This window comes from Hipposideros armiger, unplaced genomic scaffold (genome assembly GCF_001890085.2).
Source record: "Hipposideros armiger isolate ML-2016 unplaced genomic scaffold, ASM189008v1 scaffold_143, whole genome shotgun sequence".
NCBI lineage: Eukaryota > Metazoa > Chordata > Mammalia > Chiroptera > Hipposideridae > Hipposideros > Hipposideros armiger.
Window position 1 is genome coordinate 3,148,683 of NW_017731493.1, and position 5,672 is coordinate 3,154,354.

The following is a 5,672-nucleotide window of genomic DNA, read 5'->3' on the forward strand; positions in this document are numbered from 1 at the left end:
TTAACAATACTGTATTATACATTTTAAAATTTGTTTAGAGGGTAGATCTCATGTTATCTGTTCTTACCACAATGAAAAAAAATGAGAAACACTAATGCTATGTGTCTATTTCTCTAAGTTAGAGTTTAGAGAGAGCTTATTCATTCAGCAACTTGGTTTGTAGTTACACATACAGTGGTCCCACAGTACCTGCAGGAGATTGGTTCCAGGACCCAGCAGATACCAGAATGGTGTAGTATTTGCATATAACCTACACACATCCTCCAGTATTCTTTAAGTCATCTCTAGATTATTTATAACCTAATACAATGTAAATGTTATGTAAATAGTTGTTATACTGTATTGTTTAGGGAATGATGACAAGACAAAAAGTCTGTACATGTTGAGTACAGATGCAATTATCATAGGTATAACTACATAGCACACATCAGCAGTATTTTTTTTTAATATTTTCCATATCCACAGATGCAGATCCTGTGAACACGGAAGGCCGACTATATGTTTCTGAAAAGGCTCTTTTATAGGCAAAGACCTTGAGTACTTAGAAGCTATTCTCGTTTTCCTCTTCATAAGGCTCATTATTATTCAGTTTGAGAGGTTAACAATTGCTTACAGTTTATGTCTTTACTTCTTGATATCAGAAAGCAGCTTGGTAGACTGAAAGGAATATTGAAATAATTTTCAAAATTATGGGGGAGTTTAGGTCCTCTTTGTACTCAACAGTTTCGTGTCTCTGGGCCAATTATGTCCATCCATGTGAGTTTATTTATAAAAGAAAATAATGATGGCTTTGGAGGTTGTTATGACAAATTAATTTTTTCAATAATATGTGTTGAAAGTTTAAGCCTTATGATTGGCTACGATTCTACTGTCATGGAGTTAATAGATTTAATATTAGTTAATAGAGTAAGTAGACTGAGACCTAAATGATTGTAATGCAGAGAAGCAAATGGAACATTCTGTAATAATAACCAATATTTTTGAGTGCTTACTATGTGCTATATGCCATTCTAAGGCCTTCACCTCTATTATCTTATATAATCTTCCACAGATCCTATAAAGCAGGTCTTACTATCCCCACTTTACAAGTGAGACAACTAAAGTACAGAGAGGGTAGTTTGAAGAGGTTAGGAGGGTATGTAATAGTCATAAAGCTAGATGTAAACTCAAACCAACCTGAGTCAACCCGTTGGCCTCTTAGCCACCAGGCAACACTTCCTCTGGAGAGTGAAGTCTAAACTAAGAATGGTATTCAAGGCCCCAGGTAAACAGCCTCCAAATGTATTTCTTAACCTATTTATAAGTTACTCAGACGGTTCTCACTCCAGCTAGGCTAGCCCTGTTAAATATGCAACAAAGATATGTTGCAAATTCTATATCACTGTCTCCAACTGGAAATCTTGCTTTTTACTACCAATTTGAGCATTCTAACGTATAGCAATCTCTACCTCCTCTGAAAAATAATAACAGCTGATGTCTATACCACTCACCTGTCCCTTAGGACATTCTGTTCTCATCATGGATGGTTAATTTTTAGTGGGGTTCTATTTTAATTTTTCAATAAGAGTGTAAGTAACCTCAGAGCAGGAACAATGTCTTCAGCCTCTCTGTAGTTCCCCAAGGCATGGCTTACCAACCTGAACTGCAAATTATCCCTGTTATGTGTCTGGCTACCTCAGTAAGTGACCATATCTTTTTCATCTTCATATCTTTAACACCTGGCATAATATTTAGGTTCAATGGATATTTAGTAGGGAAAAAAAATGCATGAAAAAAAACCCAAAATAAAATACTGAGTACCCAGCACATATTACTCAATATTTGCTAGTTATTAGTACTAAATTTTACTCAAAAGTAGGAATAACCTATTTTAAAATCTGCTTGAATAAAAGCCTCTAACATCACAGTGACACAAATATATAAAACACAAAGCTATAGCACCCACTTAATTAGGCTATTGTTAGGGTCATTGGTACTAAGCTTAGTTTCACTACCAAACATTATTTTATATATCACATTTTCAAATCTTACTCCGAGAAAAAATGAATCAAAAATATCTACCTGATGATGACAGATTTTTACAATAGTAGGCAAATCCCAAACTGATCACATGACATCACTGTTAAAAGTAGTGATGCTTAACAACCTACAAGAAAAACTTGTACTACATCTACAAATGCTAGTTGCTTTACACTGAGACAGGTATATGTGCCAAAGATGCCACAGGCGCCATGATGTGTGTGGGGTGTTCTCACAATTACTTCTTCCCTGCCATACCTTAGACACAAAGGCCAATACTGGGGAGTTACTGACACAAAAGTAGGCACAGGAATACAAGAGGATAATTAAAATTAATTATAACATTCCAGAGATGTTTTTAATTACCAAATGTTATGGGCTTAGTTGTTTCCCCCCAAAATACACATGTTGAAATCCTAACCTCCAGCACCTTAAAGTATGACTATGTTTGGAGATATGATCTTTAAAGAGGTGATTAAGTTAAAATAAATCATTAGGATGGGCTCGCCTCCAAGATGCCTGGTCCCCTTATAAGAAGAGGAAATAAGGACACAGATAAGTACAGAAGGAAGACCCTGTGAAGACCAAGGGAGAAGAAGGCATCTAGAAGTGAAGGAGAGAGACTTCAGGAGAGAAGCCTCAGATGCCTTGATCTCAGACTTGTAGCTTCCAGAATTGTGAGAAGCTAAATGTCTGTTATTGAAGCGACCCCAGTCTCTGGTATTTTGTTACGGCAGACCTGACACATTAATACACCAAGTACTTTCTCATTTCTTAATTCATTAATATATAATTTAATACTCAAGACAATGATAATATTTCCCCATTTTATCATTAGGAAAACCGACTCTTCAGACATGTTAAATGATGTCCACTGATGCTCATGAGGTCATCCAGTGAGCAAGCATCAGAACTCAGATGAGAGTCTCCTGACCCTAGATCCTGCTGGCTCTCCACTCCCAGCACTAGGTGGATGACAGGACCCCTGGGTTTTGTTCCCAGCAATGTCCTAAACTAGCCATGGGACTTTCAGAGTCATTAATTTTTTTAACATCTTTGTTTTTTCATCAGCAAGGCAAAGGGGTTGAATTAAATATTATAACAACTGAATAGACTAAGGGTCCATAAAAAAGCCTTTCCAGTTTTAAAAATGTAACTCAAATCATTGTTTCCAAGCTCCTAAAGAAATTGTCTCTGTAAACTCATGTAGACTTAAAACAAAATTCAATATTTTCAATACTATTTTGCCCACAGAAACTATCTCTATCAAAAAATACACATACTTAAAAAAATGCTTTAAAATATTATTATGAATTTAATTGACTTTAAAAGTTTTTTATAAGGCTTGCATCTCACTAATTTTGTTTTTTAAGATTTCTCCATTCTGAGTTTTTAAGAATTGTATATAGATTCATGAACAAACCAGAAGACTGGATTTTTTTTTTTTAAACAGAAAAATGAGTTCAGGCTTAAAATCTTCAGTGAATAATTACATAGTCTCCAGTGGGGGTAAAAAAAAGAAAAGAAAAGCAGTTGCAAACCTCAGTTTCTAGGTCTGAGAAATGGTATAAATGGCTTCCTGCATGCCTAGCAGGAAGGTTTGCCATTAAATGAGTATCTGCAAAATACCTTTGTACTTTTCAGAGGGAAGCACTTTTCTAAGTACTTTGCTGTACTTTTCAGCAGCAAAGCAATTCATAAAAACATTGTGTTGGGGTATATTTTTTCCATAACTTCCTCAGTTTTGAAACATACAAGGGCTTGATTTGTATGTTCTTCCTACCTATTGTGGACATATATTCTGTTTGCCAGGAACAGGGAAGTATATCATGGAAAATAATTTGTACTATAATGGAAGATAGCAAGTTATATGACTGTAGGGGTTAGAATTGTGAATCATCTCTTGTGTGTTTTTAACTAAGTAAAGGCAGTCTGCTCAAGGGAGAGAAAAAAAATCTACAAACCACACACTCCATCCAATCATGTAAAGACAAATCAGCGTTCAGGCAAATCAAATGTCTTCATTTAAAGCTTACCTGGATTTGGCATCCTGCCCATCTTTTCCAAATCCCTTCACAATATACTTTCACAAAGAGTTAAAAATGTGCCTACTGAAAACATACCCTTTGCAACGTTATTTTTCAAAACAAGGAAATCTTTAGCCCAGGGAAGACAACCGCTTGGGAAAAGCAAAGTTCCTTTCTGAGAATGCAACATGTAAATAGGAGATTAGTGGGTGGGATTGAGGTGTGCTCCAGTGCATAAATAGAGGCTGGGCTGAGCTAGCACACTAGGAAGCCTGGACACCACGAGGCCACCTGACTCACAGACAGGTGAGTGGGGAAAGCCAGGTAAGGCTCCTGACAATGGTGTTGGAAAGGCACTCGCTAGCATCAGCTTTAGCCTCTGATTACTGTGTCAAGTTGCAGGCGCTCAACAGTCAGAGCAGTGAAGTAGAGGTAGTTTCAAGGGCAATGAAATGGGATTTGGAGAGAAAATAAATGGAATTTTCACCAAAGGTTTACTGGGGCCTCTTTGCCCAGAGCTGGCAGATTGCTATTTCCTGAACTGGTTCAAGGTAAAGCTTTCTCCCTTAGAAAACAAGAATAGATGAATTCCAGGTGTTTTCAAGCCTGGGACAGGGCCCAGGGTCTGCTGTCGCCATGCACTGGTCACCACCAAATGTTCTGCTTCTCTCCCACTGTCTAATGCAAAGGACTGGGAAACCTCGGCTAAAACTGCCTGCTTGGAATTGCAGCTTAGAATATTACTGCAAATCAGAAAAGCAGTTCTCTTTCTCTGACTGGCGTAAAGATATCCTTGTTGCATCTTCGATCTTTAAATTCATGGGATAGACTATAAGAGGAGAGATCGGGGTGCTTTCCTGAAGCATGTATGACTAGAGAAATCGAAACCTCCTGTAAGTTCTTTCCTTGCCAAAGAGAAGACAGAGATGGAGTGACCAGTAAAAAATGCTGGTGAGAGAGAAGGGAAGGAAGAAAGGAGGGAGAGAGAGGAGAGAGAGAAAGAAAGAGAGAGACAAAATTGTCAATATCTTCCACAGTTAGCATTCCATTTTGAGGTGGTTTATGCAGGAAGTTTGCAGAGCAGAGTCTATTCACATTATGAAAACTCAATAGAGTGAATCTCAGAAAGTCAGCCCACAGCACAGCAGGATGTTTGCACAGGAGTTATATGAGGCTTTGTTGAGTCATCATGCCCTAAAACATGTGTAATATAGCAATAGTTCCAACCTGTAAGCTGTGGGGCTATTGCAAAGACTCCTAATAGCCACTTTCACAATAAGAATTGTCGATGGGCTAAATAAGTAAAATGCTTCACCGCCAGTCTACAATTATTTTTTTTAATATACATAGATGCTGTTGCTGTAACTAAAATACAAAATCAAATGTTTGTTCATGAATTCAAAGTAGCTATTTGCCATGATGTTTCTGAATCAACTAATATTCAAACAGTACATTACTCTCACATAAAAGTTCTTGGGGTTTTTTTAACATTAAAAATAAGCCTTTGTACTAAGAGGGCTGGGACTTGACGTGTAGTACACTTGAGTTGCTTCTGGAGAACACTGGGATAGAAAAATTGTTACTGGCATTTCCACATCTTTATCGGTGTAGACAATGAAGAAAGCG

General features: G+C 37.3%; 1 protein-coding gene across 2 annotated transcripts in view; it reads left to right on the forward strand.

Moving 5' to 3' along the window:
- The first annotated feature begins 4,198 nt into the window (after positions 1-4,198).
- Positions 4,199-5,672, forward strand: part of AGR2 (anterior gradient 2, protein disulphide isomerase family member) — a 12,235-nt gene continuing 10,761 nt past the window's right edge. Inside the window, exon 1 of one of the 2 annotated variants that reach the window (XM_019650609.1) lies at positions 4,199-4,370. The gene's annotated coding sequence lies outside the window, so the exon portion shown is untranslated. The remainder of the gene's footprint in view (positions 4,371-5,672) is intronic. The other variant, XM_019650608.1, reaches the window with a different exon arrangement.